Source organism: Balaenoptera acutorostrata, chromosome 5 (genome assembly GCF_949987535.1).
Source record: "Balaenoptera acutorostrata chromosome 5, mBalAcu1.1, whole genome shotgun sequence".
Lineage (NCBI taxonomy): Eukaryota > Metazoa > Chordata > Mammalia > Artiodactyla > Balaenopteridae > Balaenoptera > Balaenoptera acutorostrata.
Window position 1 is genome coordinate 73,929,014 of NC_080068.1, and position 21,592 is coordinate 73,950,605.

General features: G+C 39.8%; 1 pseudogene; it reads left to right on the forward strand.

Moving 5' to 3' along the window:
• The first annotated feature begins 814 nt into the window (after positions 1-814).
• LOC103005271 (kinesin-like protein KIF3C) lies at positions 815-5,884 on the forward strand (annotated as a pseudogene).
• Positions 5,885-21,592: the final 15,708 nt, after the last annotated feature.

Consider the following 21,592-nt stretch of genomic DNA (forward strand, 5'->3'; position numbering starts at 1 on the left):
TTTGACCATCCTTCAACCCTGTCACTAAAGTTTAAGGTTTGAGCCCCGATCCTTTTCTATTGGATTCCAGGGAGGAAGTTTTTAAATTCATTTTTTAAACTCTTGCCTCTTAATATTAGTAAGGAACATACAATCTAGACAAATCCTTGGCAGACATCTCCATAGCATTATATATAGTTAGTTGAGACAAAAATACATTTTGAATACTTATTAATATTTGGCATCTGTGAAAGATTTTAATGCATAATTATCTAGGACACAGTGCCTGATATTGTTGCACCAGAAACACCAATGACCAGCAAACACTGAGTACACATCAGAATGGTAGCTTTTAATAACCTCCTTTTTATGCTTTCTACAATTGTGATTCCTATCTTTAAACATTATCTTAGGATACATAATAAAGGATATTATCTTTCCGATACCTTTTATTTCCTTAAAAGTTATGCTCAAAGTGTTTATGGGTGTTAATCTATGATTACTTTTTCTGAATATTTATATAATTTGAAGTGTTTCACAGGATTTTCTAATTTTAAATGTCTATAACTATTGTATGTTACTATATCTTTCCATTGTTGGACACTTAAAAAATTGGGGAAAAAAAAATTGGACCTGAACTAATATTAGAGAAGATTTGGTTTTAAGTTTAGTGCATAACTCATAACTTTCCTCCCCTGTCTTTTTCAGATTGCACAATTAACCTATCATTGTACAATCTTATATATATTATATATACATATATAGATGACATATACATATATATTAGTGATATAGACATACATATGAAGGTATTTGTTATAAGGATTTAACTCATATGGTTATAGAGACTGAAAAGTCTAAAGATCTGCAGATGCAAGCTGAAGATCCAGGAGAGCCCATAGTATAGTTCCAGTTAGAGTTCAAAGGCCTGAGTACCATGAGAACCAAAGCTGTACATTCTCATCCGAGTTCAAAGACCAATGTCCCAGCTCAAAGACAGGCAGAAAGAGAGAATTATTCTTTACTCCAACTTTTGGTTCTAGTCAGGCCTTCAGTGGATTGGATGAGGCCTACCCACACTGAGGATGGCAATTTGCTTTACTTGGTCAAATGATTCGAATGTTAATTTCATCCAGACACACCAAAAATAATGTTTAACTAAATATCTGGGCATGCCATGGCCCAGTCAGGTTGACACATAAAATTAACCATCACACTTGGATTCATAAATATTGGAAAATTATTTGACTATGTGGCCAAGAGCATGGAAGAGGTAACACTGGAATATTGAGTTCAAGGACATCTGGGGAAGAAACATGTAATTGAACCAGTAGGAGCTGACATAAAGGTTAGGATCTTTGTCTCATGTATTAACGACTGCCAGAGAACATCCGCTGTAGAAAAGATGTGATTGGAAACCCCAAGACAACAAACTGAAAATTACTAGGAGAAACTCCTTAAGGCAGTATAAAAGGCAGGATAAGTTATATTAATATTAAAACCCAACAACTTTTATTTATACAAACAATGGGTAGAAGAGAGCAAAAGGAAACTCCAGTTAAAATAGCAACGAGAAGTTAAAATGTCTAGGGATAAAACCAAAAAGAAATGTATAATGTTTTTAAAAGTAAAATTTTAATGAACTCAAAAAGGACTCTGAATAATTGAACAAATGGGAAAGTTACTGCCTCTGGGGGGGGATTTTATGATTTATGCAATTACTGGCACCAATTCTTTAGCTTTCATTGAATTCCTATCCATGCCATGGCCTCATCATGAATGTTCCATTCCACATTGTGCTTGGCCTAGTGACTTACTTTGACCACATCTTTCTCTTCCCCTCTAGGAACACTATGATAGGAACATATTCTGGTTAGACACCAGTTTAAGAAGAATGAGCTTTCTCTTCTTTTAGAGGGGCAAAAGGCCTCCTAAAAAACATTAAGTCCCAAAGAAGAAGAATATTATCGGAGTACTAATAACTAAGTCCAACAAAAAGACTCATTTAAAAAAATTGTGTATGTGGCTTTTGGCACAGAACTGGGTATGCTCAGAAACATAAAACCCTACAAAGTTTCAGAGAGAATTTTATAAGCAAAGCACTTTCAATCTAGACCCCAAAACAAAAAATGCTTGGCCTGGGCCCCAAAATTTCAACTGTCAGGAATTAGGGGATGATGGGAGCCACCAAGACACACACACACACACACACACACCCTGATGCATTCTTTAGAAGTGGCCATGTAAGATGATAGAAAAGGAAATTTTCCATGATGTCAAGACAAGAGCCTTAAAAATATGGATCTGGGAAATCATCCCAGGATTTAGAATTGAATGCCTAAGCAAATAATATCCACTACCCAAGAGTCTGGGTACCTGGTAACACTTGCCTAGTGTTTCAAAATTAACATAGAGTAATGACTGTTATAAGTCTCTGACTGTTCCTTTGTAAAATGAGAGTGTGTATTGTGTGTGTATTCTTTCCCTGTACACCACTTTATACAGGGTATGTGTAATACAGATAATTTTTTTTAGTTCATAGGTCTATGGACCAAGAGAAATTGCATTCCACCCAATGAGACTCACAATATCTTAGATTTCTAACTTGATGCCATGATTAGATGAGACATATGGTAGTTATGGAATGGAGATGAGTGTGTTTTACATGCAGGAATGACATGAATAATTGAAACCAAGGAGGCAGACTGTGGTGTATTGAATGCTTTGATCCAATATTCAATTATTCCTGCATTCACACAATGGCCTCAAAGTGGTCATAGTGTGCTTCCCTATCCTCTGACTTCTAGCTTGACTATGACTTGCTTTGGCTAATGTCGTATATCTGGAAGTGACAGTATGCTAGTTCCAATCCTAGAAATTAAGTGATCTTTTTTTTTTTTTAATAAATTTATTTATTTTATTTATTTATTTTTGGCTGTGTTGGGTCTTCGTTGCTGTGTGCGGGCTTTCTCTAGTTGCGGCGAGCGGGGGCTACTCTTCATTGCGGTGCGCAGGCTTCTCATTGCGGTGGCTTCTCTTATTGTGGAGCACGGGCTCTAGGCGCATGGGCTTCAGTAGTTGTGGCACTTGGGCTCAGTAGTTGTGGCTCACAGGCTCTAGAGCGCAGGCTCAGTAGTTGTGGCGCACGAGCTTAGTTGCTCTGCGGCATGTGGGATCTTCCCGGACCAGGGCTCGAACCCGTGTCCCCTGCATTGGCAGGCGGATTCTTAACCACTGCGCCACCAGGGAAGCCCAAATTAAGTGATCTTACATGTTTCCACTTGCTTTACTTTACTTCATGCCACTGCCCATGAACAGAATATCATGGTATATTGGTCTGTTTGGGTTCCTACAACGGAATACCATAGGCTAAGTGGCTTATAAATAACAGAAACTTGTATCTCACTGTTCTGCAGGGTGGGAAATTCAAGATCAAGCCACTAGCAGATTGAATGTCCGGTGAAAGTTCCCATCTTAATTCTTAGATAGCCATCTACTTGCTACACCCTCACATGGTGGAAGGGGTAAGGGGGCTTTCTGGGCCTCTTTTGTAAGGGCACTAATCTCATTCATGAGGGATCCACACTCATGGCCTAATCACCTCCTAATACCATCACCTGGGGGTTAGGATTACAACATCTCAGTTTCGGAGGGACAGAAACATTTAGACCATAGCACCTGGTAATACTGTTATCTAAGGAGAATGAGGAGAGTTGCCCCAAACAACCCATAGTTGATTTCCATGAGAAATGTAGTGCCACCCAAGGCAAGCCCAGTCTGAAATCATTAAACAAGAATCCTGAGACTACATGATTTTCATTTTAAACAAACGAGAATAGAGGAGAATTGTCATATAGCACTTTCATGACAGTCTTTCAGACAAATAGAATGTCATAAAGATTCAGGTCCTTCTTATTTATTTTCCAAAATGAACGTGATCCTAAAAAAATACAAACTTTAAGAAAATGGAATTAGACAATCCATGCTAACATTCATCTGGGAAAAAATGAGCAAGCAACTACCTTAGGGAGTTCTTCAAAAGAAGAGCAAAATATTTAGATGGACTAGCCCAAATATATCCAATTAAACTAGGAATTAAAAGTGTGCAAGTACCACACAAATAGGCAGACAGATCCATAGAACACAATAAAAAATAGAGGCTAATGAAAATATACATAAAAATTAAGGATATAATTAAGGCAATATCTCAAATCATTAAAATAGTTTTTTTTAAGCAAGAAATCATCTGAAACAGTAGTTCATATGACCTCTCTGAACATACCACATGAGACCTATAAATACAATGTAATTCTTAATAAACTGCAGTCTGTTTAGCATTGTACTTCTCTTTGTTCTCCTTTCTTTCCTCACTCCCTTTTGTCCTTTGCTTCTATTGATACTTCCCTGAAGCTATAACCTTTCCCTTTATAAAGTATTAGCACATTATATTTTTGTCTCAGGTTCTATTTTCTAGGCAATCTAATTTAAGCTAGGGGTCAATGACCAGATGGTCATGGCAGCCACACGGGGGCCAGCTTCTTACTGGCTACGACGAGAGCCTTTCCAAACCATGCATTGCCCACCGAGCCAAGAAGATCAAGAACAAGCTCTGAGTGCACAAGGACCCCAAGGACACGCTGCCGTAAGAATTCCAGGAGATCACCCACCTGAAATCTCATCTGGAGAAGATTCTGGAAAAGTGGCTCTGGAGGAAGAGCAGCAGCATAAAGAGCTATAGCATAAAAAGCAGCAGCATAAAAAGCAGCACGTCAGCCCTGGTGGGGTACCATGAAGGACCAGTAATCAAGGTCTGGGAGGCCAAAGAGGAGGATACCAATAACAACAACCAGCACCTACCCAGCCTCCTGGAGCTAGCCTTGGATAAAAACATGGATAATTACCTGCAGGTGAAGAAGTAGTAGAGGATGACTGCAGCCTGGTGAGTGAGGAGAAGCAGAAGCTGCTGGAGATGAAGGAGAAGACGCTGGAAGACCTACAGCAGGAGTAGCAGGCCACAGAGCTGCTTGCAGCCAAGTACAAGGCCATGGAGAGCAAGCTTCTCCATTGGGGCAGGAACATCATGGATCACACCAAACAGCAGAAGATACTGAAACTGAAGAGTGAGGAGACTGCCAAGCAGAAATGCCAGGAGCATGAAATACAGCAGGAGGTGATGATCTGAGATGAAGAGATCATGTAGTTCTGGGGCAAAAGTCAAACCCAAGAAACTCAAGAAGCTCCAGGCCAAGCAGCAGGCAGTGAAGGCAGAGATCCAGGACCAGTATGATGAGTATATCTGCATGTAGCAGGACCTGGAGAAGGCACAGAATGAGGACACCTGGGAACTCAAGTTCAAGTACCTAATCATCAAGAACTTCATCTCCCCTGAGGAGAAGGACGAGATCATAAACCAGATTTTTCTGGACTGTGAGGAGGAGCGGTAGAAGGTGCAGCCACTTGTGCCAGCTGGATTTAATAACAGTCAAAAGAAGCAGCAGCCCATGTCTTCAGTGGACTACAAGATGCCTATCAGCTGGCACACTCAGTTACCATGGCAATGGGGTCCCACCCCAGCCACAGGGCTGAAAGTGTAATGTTTTTGGAGTTGGATATATCCCCTTCAGATGCGTTTGTGATGGAATCCTCTCATGACCAAGAACAAGAACCCATGCACTATATATGAAGAGGCTCATGCAGTTAAAACAGCCTTCTGGAAATAACATCCAGGTCTAAAGTCTGAAAGTCCAGATCCTGGTGCCAGTGTCCTCAGTGGCCTCCACCCTCCACCACACATACCTCACTGGCCTCTGCTACTCTGCACCCTGCGACAGTGCTAGACCAAAATGACAATCTGCAGTCAGGCTGCCCATCCGACAGACTCCTGGGGTGGGGCAGCCAACCCTAGATCACCTCATCACCTGCTTGGTGTATATGTGCATGTATGTGTGCATATGGGTGAGAGGGTGAAAATCTGGCAGACCATGCCTCTGCCTGTTCTTCTTAGCCCCCTTTATTTCATTAATGTTTTATTTGTGGAGCTCGGTGTGGGAAGAGATGTCCTTGCCTGAGCTTTCTGGGCCTTCCATGGTCACTGCATAGCCTCCTTTTCTTCTGACATTAGACACCCCTGGTGAGACCTTAAGCTTCTCCCCACCATCTGCCCCCAGAAGGAAAGGTGGCTAGTGCCTATGAAGAAAGTAGTTTTTCAAACTGGTTTACTCCATAATCTCCATCTCCTTCAGATTGACAGTGAGCATCTCCTAAGCACTTTCTGGGACCTTCAGATTGACAGTGAGCATCTCCTAAGCACTTTCTGGGACTAGAAAAAAATCTAGGTGTCTACTGAGGACAAGAGACATTTTGACAGGTTGGGCCTGTGCTCCCAACAGAGAGAACTTCACTCTCAACTTTCCTGGCTTCAGACAACCTCTTTCAGCTTCTTAGGCACCTTTTCAAGGATTTAAATGACCTTACCACACAGCCCATGCTTGGCAAGAACTCACAGCTTCCCAAACTCTGCGTTCTGCTCACCTTTCCAACCCATGGGTGGGGATTGTGCACCATCCAGTTGCTGCCTCCTTGGGACCTGAAGGAAACGGAATAGTAATGGAGACAATGTGGACAATCATAAAGGGAAGTCCCTCCTCCAGGTCCCTTTGTTTCTATCCTCTCCAGGAAGTAACTTTGGTCAACAAATGATCAAGCCAACTCCCCATGTTTGAGATGTTGCCCCTTTCTGCTTTGATCATTTTCCCTGCAGCTTCCTGGATCCCACTTCACAGTGGGATGGATCAACATCATTTTCCCCCTGGCTAAACATAAGTATTGAAACCTGTTGCTTTCCCCCCTCATTTAGTACAGGAGACTGAGACCCAGGCACAATCTACAACTTTGCTTATCACCCTTGTTTCTGAATCACATTTGTTGGGCATCATTTTGTTGAAAACTGACCCTTTCTTCAGCATTGTGCAAATTGATCCCTAGGTAAGTACTCCTCACCTTCTTTTGTGACATCCCAAGATGCCTCCACGTATCTCAGGTGATAAGCAAATTTCTACCAAAAAGGGGTGGGGGGAGGAGGGTAACCCAGAACACAGCTGGAGGGGCAGAAGCAGGGCTGTGCTCATGGCTTAGGGACACAAGTTCCAACTTGATGTTGATGTAGGGGTGGGTGGTGACCATGAGGCCAACATCCACGTGTTATAATAGTGTAAGGTCCCTATCTGCCTTCTACAGGGACTCAGACTAGCAGGTGTCCCTGTGCTGACACTTAACCTCAAGTAGGCTGAGGGTCAGGTGGGTGGCCTGGACTTAACACATTGGACATGGGCTCCTACAATCGTCTACCCAACCCGAGTTTGCATCTCTGTTTCCAGTGCTCCGAGGGGCCCCCGAGAGACGGTCCAGGAGAGGAAGACAGGCAGGGTGCCACGGAGGGCAGAGGGAGTGTTCCTTTTGCCCACCGTGGTTTAAGGCATTCCTCGGAGGCGGCCTGTCCCTCAGAAGAGTCTGCATTCTGAGCCAGGCCGGGCACTAGAGTGGTGGCTAGAGGCTGGGCAGGTGGGCAAGAGGGAGACGCGGGGACCCCCAGCTTAGGGATCTGCCCTGAGAGCACAAATATCTGCTTCGAACTGACCATCCACTGACCCTTGGGGTAGATGTTCAACTCCACCAGCAGTGGCCTGGGGCTGTGTCCCCAGTGTGTTCTCGAAACAAAAGGAAACTCCGGAGCGCCATTCTATGTTCCCAGTAAGGCAGCAGGAAGGGGGGCGGGCGGAGAGTCTCCTTACTGACCCCTGGAACACGTCCACCCCTGAGAAAGCAGGGTTCAACACCGCCAACTCTCACCTTCGTGGGTATGTGTACTGTGCTCTTTGCGCATGGTGCTTTTTGCGGTTGTCGCTGTTGTTTTACAAGTTTACTTTGACCCCTGAAGTGAAGAAACTTGTTTTCATTGTTGTTGACTTCATAAAGTTCTCCTTCTTCTTTCTCATTACAGAAGGAAAAGACACGGAATCCTGAGAGGAAGGGAGAGCCCCTCCCCAGGGCGATAACAAGGCGGGGAGGGTCCTCAGGCCTCGGGCCCACGGGATGAGGGGCGGGGAGCGCGGGGCTCGCTGACGGGGGCTGTGCTGCCACAGAAAATCGGCCCCAGCGGCCTGGCAGCCCAAGCGGGGGCGCGCTCTGGGCGAGCTGGGGGCGCTGACGGTGGTGCTGCTGGGGTCGGAGCGGCTGTAGTCGCAAAGGGAGAGAGAGGGTGCGCGTCCTGCCGGAGCTGAAAGCGGCGCGGCGGCGCGCAGGATTCCTCAGGTGGTCCTCGGCTGCACCCAACGAGCTTCCCACAGGTGGGCCTCCCAACTTCTCGCGCGTGCGCAGTGAGGCGGTGCTGCGCCAGCTCGCCAGAGGCGCGGACTTCGAACGTCGGCAAGCTGCGCTATCAGCCACCAGCGAAGGGTCGTGTGCCTGTGTGAGTTCTCAGCCCCAAAACTTTCTCGCAGCCTGCGTAGTGGCACTTGTGCTTTCTCTTCGGGCTCCGGCCCCTTCCGTCCCCTTGTAGGAGGCTGGGCTCGCTGCTGCCTGGCGTCTTGCTCAGGCTTCGGCTTCACCTGGGCTGGCGTTTGGGCTTGTTGCTCGCGGGGCGGGGGGGGCGGGGGGCGCCTGTGCGCCTGCGCCGCCACCTTGGGGCGGGTTGCGGGGCGCTGGTGGAGGGGTACGCAGAGGGAGGGCAGGGGTCCCACTGCAGGGGCGCGCACCTGCGCTCGCCGGTTGAAGTACGCCGGGACCCCTGCCACTGGGAAGTGGAAAGCTCTGTCCTTGCCTTCCTGGCCTCCCTGGAAGCGGGACAGCGTGGCGGGTCAGCAGCTGGCTGGGCCCTTCTGACCTTGTGCAGCCGAGTGGCTGGGCAAGGACAGGAAAGAACCAGAACAAACTTCAAGTTATAAAATAAATAACTAATGGGGATATAACAGTACAACATGGTGACTTCAGTTAATATTGTATTGTATATTTAAAGTTGCTAAGAGAGTGGATCTTGGAAGCTCTCGTTACAAGGGAAAAACCCAGCTGTTTTGAATTCTTTATCAGGGATGTTTTTGGGATCGGTTACTAGCAGATTATTGCAATCCCTTGTTGGTGTCATTTTTCCATGATTTTTTATGTTTCTTGTACTTCTTGCAGTGGCTGTCCTTCCATTAGAAGTAACAGTCACTTCTAGTCTTTACTGACCGATTTTAGGAAAGAAATCCCACTGCCTGCTAGGGATTCTGAGGCTTTCTCAGTTCTTCTGAGGATACACCTGCCTCACACTTCTTGCTTCCCCTTGTGGCAGAATTCTTAAGCTTATGTGCCTTCTCTCCATCCTGCAACACACCAGGCAGGTTGCTGACAGCCTCCCTTTTGCTGTCCCAGTGGTGACGCTAGAGCTCAAATTAGTGGTTGCTTCCTGGCCTGCAGATTGAGGCTGATTTTCTGCAGTGCTCACTAGCCATCAGCCAAAGCTTGTTTGCCTCCATCAGGAGTGTGCACAGGGAGCTGGCCGCACAGTTTAGGGTGTGTGTGGTGAGTTGCACAGAGCACTGGGGGTGCCCATGGGCCAGTTGGGAAGATGCACGGGTGAGGCTTCCCCAGTGACTGTTGGGCAGGCTTCTTGATGGAGTCCAAGATGCAGTAAACAGGATCCGGATCCACATCCCTCTAAGGCCCTCTGAGACTCCTCTCTGCCACTCTCGCAGCATCTTCCCTACCCCAAGTAGTGCTGCCCATGACTCAGTGCTCTGGATGGGGTGAAGAAGAAATGGGCCTCTTGGGCAGCATCTCACTTGGCTGGGGAGTCTGAGTACTCACTCATATGCTTTCACTTTCTCCATGTGAGAAATCATGGGCCAAGATGGTCTCTTTTGGCACTAAGCTGTGCTGCCTTGAGGGAGGGGTTATGCAGGTAAAGTCAGACTGTCCCTTTTACCCTCTTTAGTGCATCCAAACTCATTTTTTTTTTTTTTTCCTCCAACAGTATGCTGGAAGTACGCTACAGGGTTCCTGGACTTCTACAAAGGCACTCTCATCCTTGGGTCTAACTCTGTGTTCTCCAGGGGCTCCCAGACCACGCTGAAGGATGAGAGCCAGTTTACAGGGCACTGCAGGGTCCACAGCCAGGACCAAGGTATGTATGAATATGACCTGAAGCATGGTGGTCAGCAGTTTATGATGGTTGATGTGGTCTGGGTCCCAACAACGCCGAAGTTCTAAACAAACAAAACACCGAGCACATTTTGGATGTCCCGATTTGATTTGTGATTGATTGAACTTTGAATCATAGGAGGGTGGTAACACTCATAACCACTGAAATTAATATTTCATGGATCATTAAAATCAAAACAAAACAAATGAAGTTCAATGTTAATTTTTTTTGCAATAGTTCTATTAGTAATTTCTTATAAATATAACTAGATTATTTAAAATTAAAAAATATACTTAATATTGCTTTTGTGTTTTCTACGTGTATAACCATCATTGGTGCCATACAGACTTGAGTAAAATTAGTAAATATTTTTATAGACTCCCACTGTCATTGATTCAATAGATCCATGAACATTCAGACAGTGTTTATTACTTTTAATGAATTTTGCTGTTAGAATATCATGTTAGGTGTAATTCATTGAACTGAAGATGATATTCTCTTTTTTTGACTTTCAAAAAGAAATAGATTTTATTTTTTATTATTTTTTAAAATTTTATTGGATTGTAGTTGATTTACAATATTCTGTTAGTTTCAGGTGTACATCAAAGTGATTCAGTTATACATATACATATATTCATTCTTTTTCAGATTCTTTTCTCATATAGGTTATCACAGAATATTGAGTAGAGGTCCCTGTGCTATACAGTAGGTCCTTGTTGGTTATCTATATATAGTAGTGTGTGTATGTTAATCCCAAGCTCCTGATTTATTCCCACCCCCCGCCCCCCACATTTCCCCTTTGGTAACCATAAGTTTGTTTTCAATATCTGTTTCTGTTTTGTAAATAAGTTCATTTGTATCATTTTTAAAAATTACATTTCACATATAAGTGATATCATGTGATATTTGTCTTTCTCTGTCTGACTCACTTCACTTAGTATGATAATCTCTAGGTACAGTCATGTAGCTGCAAATGGCATTAGTTCTTTTTTATGGCTGAGGAATATTCCATTGTATATATGTACCACATCTTCTTTTATCCATTCCTCTGTCGATTGGCATTTAGGTTGCTTGCTTTTCTTGGCTATTGTAAATAGTGCTGCAGTGAACATTGGGACGCATGTATCTTTTCAAATTATGGTTTTCTCTGGATATATGCCCAGGAGTGGGATTGCTGAATCATATGATAGCTCTATTTTTAGTTTTTTAAGGAACCTCCATACCGTTCTCCATAGTGGTTGTACGAATTTACATTCCCACAACAGTGTAGGAGGGTTCCCTTTTCTCCACACCCTCTCCAGCATGTATTGTTTGTAGACTTTTTGATGATGGCCATTCTGACCTGTGTGATATGATACCTCATTGTAGCTTTAATTTGCATTTCTCTGATAATTAATGATATTGAGCATCTTTTCATGTGCTTTTTGGCCATCTGTATATCTTCTTTGGAGAAATGTCTATTTAGATCTTCTGCCCAGTTTTTGATTGGGTTATTTGTTTTTTGATATTGAGCTGCATGAGCAGCTTGTATATTTTGGAGATTAATCCCTTGTCAGTTGCTTCATTTGAAAATATTTTCTCCCATTCTGTGGGTTATCTTTTTGTTTTATTTATGGTTCCCTTTGCTGTGCAAAAGCTTTTAAGTTTAGTTAGGTCCCATTTGTTTATTTTTGTTTTTATTTTCATTACTCTAGGAGGTGTATCAAAAAAGATCTTGCTGTGATTGATGTCAAAGAGTGTTCTTCCTATGTTTTCCTCAAAGAGTTTTATAGTGTCCAGCCTTACATTTAGATCTTTAATCCATTTTGAGTTTATTTTTGTGTATGGTGTTAGAGAATGTTCTAATTTCATTCTTTTACATGTAGCTGTCCAGTTTTCCCAACACCACTTATTGAAGAATTTGTCTTCTCCATTGTATATTCTTGCCTCCTTTATCATAGATCAATTGAACATAGGTGCTTGTGTTTATTTCTGGGCTTTCTATCCTGTTCCACGTATCGATATTTCTGTTTTTGTGCCAGTACCATACTGTTTTTATTGCTGTAGCTTTGTAGTATAGTCTGAAGTCAGGAAGCCTGATACCTGCAGCTCTGTTTTTCTTTCTGAGGTTTGCTTTGGCTATTTGTGTTTCCATACAAATTAAAAAAATTTTTGTTCTAGTTCTGTGAAAAATGCCATTGGCAATTTAATTGGGATTGCATTGAATCTGTAGATTGCCTTGGGTAGTATAGTCATTTTCACAATATAGAGTTAGTGTGCTAGGTCCCACTGTATGTGTAACCTTGTGTGTGCCCTTCAAGAGTGGAGTTTCTGTTTCCCCTAGTTCTGTGGAGCTCCTGCACTCAAGCCCTCCTGGCCTTCAAAGCCAAATACTCTGTTGGTTCCTCCTCCCGATGCCAGATCCTCAGGCTGGGGAACCTGACATGGGGCTCAGGACTCTCACTCTTGTGGGAGAACCTCTGTGATATAATTATTTTCCAGTTTGTGGGTTGCCCACATGGTGGGGATGGAATTTGATTATGTCGTGAAAGCACCCCTCCTACAGTCTTGTGGCTTCTTCTTTGTCTTTTAAATGTAAAATATCTTTTTTGGTAGGTTCCAGTCTTTTTTGTTGATGGTTGTTCAGCAGTTAGTTGTGATTTTCATGTTTTCGTGAGGGGAGGTGAACTCAAATCCTTCTACTTCACCATCTTTTCTGGAATTGAGGGGCTGCTTTTAGTTTGGATGCTTGCTGTCTCCTCAGCATGTGCTGGCTGTTATTCCCTTGATATGGGGGTGTGCAGGTGCAGTGGCCCTTGTGTGCTTCCAGTATGGTGGGGGCAGGGCTTGGATCCTGCTCACCGATCTCATATGGGCAGCTGCTTGCTGTCCGTGCACTCCTGGGACAGCAGGGGCAGCACTTGGCGCCTGCTCACCGGTCTTGTAGCGGCAGCCCATGTCCGCCTCTGGAGCCCATGATGGCAGTGGCGGCGACTCTGAAGATAATATTCTTATTTTACTCTCTTGGGAAATAGAAAAAAATAGATAATGTTGATACCATAACATACATTTCCCAATGTGCTTCTTCTGACCAAACAGTTAGTGAACTATTCAGGTGTATTCACGGAATGCATCATTACGGAGTTGGCATATAATGTTTAATTTGTGAGTGAGAACAAGATATGTCGCCTGGAATACAGTGATATGCACTTTGGCCTTCAAAGCAGTCTTCACAGAAGACTCAAAAACATCCTGAGGCCCTTGCAGTAATCTTGTATGGAATGCAAATAACACTTTTGAAAGGTTGTTCTGCTTCAGGACAAAATATTTTTGACCTAATGCTAAAACAGGATTTCAATACAAAGATGCGAGTGAAGGTTCTTAAATAAACACACAACAATAAATTTCATGGATTTTGCATGTGCTTTAAATATTTGTATATACCATTAGGATGTGACATTAAATTGTTAAAATGTATTAGTTCATCTCATTTCTACATTTCAGCACATAATGCATACTCAGTATATGATTTTAATTACTTTGCTTATAGTTAATATGCTCTGATTATTATTTTTTCTATTGTAAATTATGTTATCCTGAGTATACCATATATACATATATTTAATGAAATTATAGATAGTTTTATAATTCATTAAAATGTTATTACATTCTGATGCCAAGTAAATTTGTTTTTCTATTAATACACGTATCAGCTAGGTTTTATTAATACACATATCAGTTAGGATATTTGCAGTGGTGACAGCACTAAATCTCAAAGTAACTTAAACAAAATCAATTAATTTCTCTCCATATTATGGCAGAAGTTGCTAATAAAACTTCTAGACTTACAATGCTCTTTTAGCTGACAATTAAAAAATAATGAGAGCTAATCTCCTCCCTCAGTATGCATCTTAATTGCCCCAAATAACTGCTTTTGCTTAATTTATATGTCTACCTCTGAGCTAATCATTATGAATACTCTGATTGGCCAGTCTGGGTTTTAGGTTCATCTCTGTAGGCATGAGAGGTAAGTTTTTCTGAAAGAAAAAAAAAGAAGCTTTCATTATAAGGAAAAAGGATATTGAATTTTCAGAGTTCATAATATTAAGTTTCCACAGTCTAACTCTCTAGCCTTACAGACTTCAGTCTACCCCTTCAGGGATTTGGCCTCAAACTTCACATATAACCTCTGACAGTCATGGGAGCTTTGATCTCTCTCAATCTACTTCTGCTGCTTCCTGTACTCAGTAATAGTAGATGTGAAGAAGTCTACCCTAGGTCCCAAGATTGAAAGTTCCTCAGTTTCTCCAGTACAGGAAGATCTGAACATTCTATTGCCTTCATGAAAACCCATGAGTCCTTCATTGCTCTTAGTATAAGTCAAATCACAATCCTTTTCTCTGGTTTATTTTCTTGTTCTTATATCTCTCCAGCTACATCTTTCAAAAACTCTTCATCCAAAGCTCTATTCTTCAGTAATATTGAATTTTTTTTTGTTCTTTAAAAGTACTATATATATATTTTTTACTTATTCATTATTTATTTATTTATTTATTTTTAACATCTTTATTGGAATATAATTGCTTTACAATGGTGTGTTAGTTTCTGCTGTATAACAAAGTGAATTAGTGATACATACACATATGTCCCCATATCTCTTCCCTCTTGCATCTCCCTCCCTCCCACCCTCCCTATCCCACCCCTCTAGGTGGTCACAAAGCACCAAGCTGATCTCCCTGTGCTATGCGGCTGCTTCCCACTAGCTATCTATTTTACGTTTGGTAGTGTATATATGTCCATGCCACTGTCTCACTTTGTCCCAGCTTACCCTTCCCCCTCCCCATATCCTCAAGTCCATTCTCTAGTAGGTCTGCATCTTTATTCTATGTTATTTCACATGACATCTGAATATGCTCTTCTCTCTGCTGGAATCCACCTGCCTCAGTGTCTTCACTAAGCTAACATATAGTCATTTATATTCTTTTATTATATATCATTTACTCTGGAAAGTGCATTCCTCCAAAATAAAGCTGGCAGCCAATTGGTCAGATTTTCTGGTTACACTCTAAATCTGATCCTTTGCCTTTTTTCTCCCAACATTGCATATGTACATTATAAAATAAAATGAAAACACATATTAGGGTCAAGAGATTAAAATGCCTATGAATATGACCACATGCCCAAGTCTGAACTCTAGATACTAAAAGTTTAGGACAAAGGTCTTCATGTTATCATTAGCAGAAGTTACACCATGAAGCAGTTTTCAAATTCTGTAAGGTAAACTATGGGACTTTCCTATCTCTCATAATTCTGGTCAATGACATAGTTGCTTTAACTTATAAAATTATATAAATGGGTGGATATTTTTCCAGTCATGCTGAAATGTAATGTTTAGAGTCACAAAAGTAACAGAATCAAGATAGGTGAAGGGAGAGGTAGTGGGGAGAGATGCTTAAAGTAAAGCAAGAGGCTTGTTTGCTAATTAGTATTTCCTCATTGCCTGCTCTGATCTCCTCTTCATTCTGACAGTGCTTCATGAACAATTTTATCTATGTCTTTGTGCTATTTTTATGGCCTCCACAATCCAGTGTAAGAATTCCCTCCCACATGTTAAAGTTAATCACAGTAACTCAGTGTCCTCCTGATTTAGAGATAAGCAAATATCCTGACATTTCACCCACTCAGGAGTTAATAAATGTTCCTCAAATTATTGATAGAATCAGTTGTTCACTCTCCCTTGCAAAATTTTTAGAGTAGTAAGTTGATTCCTCAGCTATGCTCAGAAACATTATTAAAACAAAATAATACAGGCTGGCAGTGATTATTGCTCCACTGACTTGCTCTGACTGACCATCTTCTGTTACTCAAAACAAAGAAAATTGTTTCATTATTGTTTGTGACTTTTCATTTGTTCAGAAGCTGGGGTGATTTATAATCAAATTTCAGCAATGGTAAGGCAAAATAAAGGTAGCAAACCACTATGGAGCCAACAAAGGACACCTCTGAGACCAAGGGTTGCTATCTCACTGCTTCCCAGATTATGCACCTCTTTGAGATGTATCGTACATTCAGGCATAAGTAGAGTGAGACCATGATATCTTTATAGGACTTGACCATAGTGAAAGGATAAACCTTACATTCACCTCTGTGCATTTTGTCCTGCCCACATTGCCTAGAGGCAGTGTGATGATTTGCCTATAAGATTAAATGATCAATGAATTGATGAATCATATTTCTAATTTATTAAAGTATAATTAACAGTATTTTAATTGTGTACTTCCATGAGTTATGACAAATATACATACTGATGTAACCATAACCACAGTCAAGATACATAACATTTTCCATCTCCCCAAAAAGTCCCTGTATGTCACTTTGCAGGCAACTCTTCCCTTATCCCTGATTCAGATGATATCTGCTGTGACTATAGATTAGTTTTGCTTCCTCTAGAATTTTATATATATGATGTATTAATCTCCTGAGTCATCTGTAAAAAATCACCACAAACATAGTGGCTTAAAACAGCAGAGCATGTCGAATTTATAGTTGTTGTGGGAAAATGGTTATCTTAAATATAAAATAAAAAAAAAATAAATGTAGCAAAATAGATGGAAGTACTGTACACTGAAAATACTAAATATTGGTAAGAAAAAAATAAGGCAATACTTTCCCTTTTATTTGGGGAATCCATCAGAAGGGTACACCTGAAGGGGAGATATATGAAGCATGAGAGAGAGTCCACCTGCCATTGTTGGAGGAAGTGGGGATCTATGGAAACCTGAGAAGGAAGGTGGGTGGCCTCTAGGAGCAAAGACCAGCCCTTTGCTGACAGCCAGCAAGGAAATGGGTTCCTACTACAAGTGAAAGAAAATGAATCCTGCCAGTTGAATGAGCCTGGGGTCAGATTCCTCCCTAGAGCCTCCAGAAAGGAGCACAGCCCTACTGGGTATTATAAGCAAAAGCAGAGAGAACATGGTATATTAGACATCTGTAATATAAGAGGCAATAGTCAGAAGTTACAATGTATTTATTATGGTCTTAAGTATTTTGCCCCTTTTATCCCATGGAAAAGCCAATGCTTATATTCCGGGTGCTAGAGGGAAAAAAAATAGGCATAGCAAATTTTGGCTCTTATGTGTCTTTCCTTCTGTTCCACTTTTTCTCACACAATTGATTTGTTCCAAATCTACGCCAATAATGGACATTCTTTAGATGAAAAAGAAACAGAAACAGTGCTTGCCTATGTAAATGAAAGGTTAAAATGAAATAGCAAAAGATAGCTGAACAGAATTAGCTATTCAGGCTGATTTATTTGCATTGTAAAACTGTTTTTTTTCCAGACTGCTTATAATTTAAATTATAGAACTTTGCTTAAGAAGGTTTAATATACCTCATTTTATTGCTGTAGAATTTAGAAGAAAATAATATATGATGGCTTTCCCAAAATCTCTACTAGAGAGGAGAGTACTGTAATCTGTAATAGAACCTAGGACCTCTTATTTCTCTAAAAGTAAATATCTGTCCCCAATTTTAACAAAAATTTAAATTGTATTTTTATACATTATATTTTGTTAGAATGAATCTTATTTATATTCAATAGTTAATCTAAAAGAATGTTACTTTAAATCGTATATTAAAAAAGCTAAACATTAATATAAAATATATTTAAAACAATCTATTAATTGCAAAATAATAGCCATTAATTTTTCAGCATACTATGTGATTCTATTTTTTGCCTGTTTATTGAGCCTAGTATTTGATTATAGTGATCAAATGCATTATAAAAATTATTACAATAATTAGTCATGATGCAGTTAGTTTGGAAACCAAACCAGGCATAAATGTAGCAATAATCACAAAAAGTCTAGAGTACTTTAACCTAAAATAAAAAACTTCTAAACTTTCACATTTAATCTGAATTGAATTTATATGGTTAAAGAGTGTATCCAGGGAGTTTCTTTCATTAAAGTTATCGTTAGCTTTAATTTTTAAAGATTTCTCCCTTATATGACAAAGAGTATCTACTTAGAGACTTCTTCTATAAACCAATATTCATACCACTGTCAGGATTTATAATTGAAGTGCTCTAAGCTAAATTATTGTAACTGCACTGCACTTGACAGTGTCATTGTGATTAGAGCTGACAAGAGCTAGTGTACATTTTGTGTTTGCTGATAGAGATTCCTATATGTTGCCAATGTAGCATACTGTTCTGCTTAAGCATAGTTCTTTGGGAAAAAGGACAGAAATATGAAAAGCAAATGAGATAAGGAGAATAGAATAGAAAGTGAGAAAGGAAAAGAAATGAGAATGAAAGCTCTTCCTCTTAGGAAAAATGAAGCAAATGATTTATGGACTTCAAGATCTAATTGCTGCCATAAGACTGCATAGGTTACATTAGTCTAATGTGGATTGCAAACAAATGGAAAGTATTGGGTTGAGCAGACTTACACACAGTGTGAACATTTCTGATACAGAAACATTTCCTTAAAGAAGAACCCTCTAAAATGTGCCTTTAGAGATACCTTAAATGATGTACTCAAGTGTAGCACTAGGTTCTAGATGAACTTTAGTATTAAACACGATGTCAAGATGTGCTTTATCAAGGCAATCCAAATTTTATATCAAACTATAGCATAAGTATTTTATAATTTGATATATTTGTATTATGTTACATTGACTATGCCTATCTGATAGAGGAAGGATGAGCATGAGAGTGATCTTATATACTTATGATAAAAGCTAGTAGGTTTTCTTCTGAATGTTCTAGAAAAATCCTTTACAGATTTATTTCATTCTTTCCCTTGAAATTCATCTCTCAAGAATTTCCTGAATTACTGCTAACCCTGCATTTTGCTAAAATATTAAAATTCTTATTTCAATATACTAAGAAATTAGGAACATAATATAATAATAAAATAATAAATTTTTTAGGACATGGAATCCAAAAATGAGGATATAGTTTAAAAATAAAATAGCTGCAGATTTTAATGTTGGTATTTTAAAAAGTTCCAGATATTTACAGCATGAGTTTTACCAAGAGAATAGTCAAATGATGAATCCAGTCTAGCATTACATAAGAAGTTTTCATTTTTTCAACTATTATCACCATATTTTGGGAGGGCAGTATAGTGTAATAAATAGTTCTTGGGACTTGGCATCAGTAAGATCTCAATTAGTATCCCACTTCTGCCATTTATTGACTTTATGAACGTGATCAAGTTACTCATACTCTTGGGAGATCTGTCTCCTCAAATGCAAACCATGGTTAATAAAGACTAGATTATGTGGAGGATTAAATATGTGAAGCAGATGGTGCATGAAAGTGTGTCTATTTCCCTTCCCTTTTACTTTCTTCACTGGGATAAGGAGCCCTTGTAAATCTGAGAAAGGATGTACCCTTTTAATTTATGTGACCCTTAACACGATTTTTAAAATTATATGCCTTGAGAAATCAAGGGAAATATTAAGAATGATAAGTCAAAATACTCACTTAATGAATAAATAAAAATTACCCTGTCCTCAACATTGGAAGACTTGAATCATAAGGAGTCACCTGAGGAATTTGTAATATATGAATATTTTGGACCCCACTCAAACTTCTTAACTGAGGGTAGGAGGAAGCTAGTGACCAGAAACTGCTTATTGATCAAACTGCCAGACTCTGGCCCATGGGGAAAAAAAGATAAAAGAGGATCTAAGATACACACATGGTAACAAAACTTGAAGTGACTAGTTATGCTGATTCTCTTTCTTCTGACTCCTGATATGGAGCTCATATAGTTAACATTTTGTTCGGAGCAAAGGTTCTCAAATGTTTATATTCAGACTAATCATTTGAGAGAGCTTGTCAAATATTGTGAAACAGCTCCCAAACTGCTGAATAAAAACCACAGTAAATCAGGGAAACATCTAAATATTTATAAAGGTTCTGACATAATTCTAATACAAGTTTATATTTGAGGACCATTGTCTAGACTAGAGAATGACTTTGCCAAGAAACAAATTTGTAACTTATATCTGACTGAATAATATATTGCCAATAATTGACCCCCAAATCTCAGGACAAGTCTTCAACTGAATGACAAAAATACTCAGGAATCCATTAGTTCATATACTCATGCACTTTGACAGATGTTATTATAGTACATGGGTAATGGGATTGTTAACATATTAAATTTTGAAGAGATATTGTACAATAGATGCTTGGTTGCTCAGCTCATTGACTACCCTGCACAAGAGGAAAAATTTAGAAGCCTCACCAGGAAGGTTTGAGTTGATTCCTTGGAGCGTATTTGCTGATACCAGACCAAAAAAATAGCCTAATTAAATCTGTTTGAAAACGTTTAGCGAAAGAACAGTTTCAAACCTACTCTATATTAGTCTTCAAAATAAAGAGAGCTTAGAATAAAATACATGGTTAGAAGCTTTGACATATTTAATTTCCATTTTAAGAAACTTAAAGATATTGGTAGTCCTGATTTGGGGCATAAAACAATCTTGAAAAATATTCTAAAAGGCTATTCTTCAACTAATTGTGGGTTCTATGACTGTCTCATTGGTGATCAAATTTTGGGGTAGGAAGGTCTACTTTTTAAATTAATATTTAATAATATAGAACCAAAATGAATTAAAAACTAATAGTACCTTTGCTGTTTCAATCAAATGGGTTCCATATTTAAGTAATTATTGTGTATCCTCTTCTTTATATAAAACAAATATGTAAAATAGGTAAAAGAGTCCAGCTTTTGTTGGTGTGACTCAGAGTTAGGGAACAGAAACAAGTGCCTACTTGCTTACCCCTCTCTGCTAGAGGGATGAGAATAGTTTGAAATCTCCCCAACTTGTATTACAAGAATATGTTAAATCCAAATACACTACATTCTTGGTATTCAAGGACATTATAAACAACTGTTTTAGTATTGAGCAGAGACTAAGGAATTCTAGGATGTATGTGTGTTTAAGTGCCCATGTATATTTGTAATGTGATATTTATATATTTGTAAATTTTGGTAGAACACCTGAGACTCTATTATAGGCTTGTTTCACTTAACTAATGAGTAAATCTGCACACGTCTATGTTTCATCACAGTGTTGCTTATTCAGTTATTCATTCCATATCTAGTACCCTGGCTAGATAAAAGTAAAAACTAATAAATAATAATACGTATTTCTGAGGATTACCTAGCAAAGCAAGATAGCTCTCCTCGCAAGATATGAAAATGGAACTGAAAGCAAAGCTTCTTAACTAGAACATAGATGGTTTTTATAAATCTTGTTTGTGACTCAGAAAGCTCTACATGCTCTATACAGAAATACAGAGAAAATCTTTCATAAAATGTTCTAGCCTGTGCATGGTTGTTCATAGCTTAAAAGAGAATAATTTATGAGAGTTAAAAAGATAATTATTGTGTGGTATGAAGATGTGCACAGGAAACATGTGATTCTGGATGGATA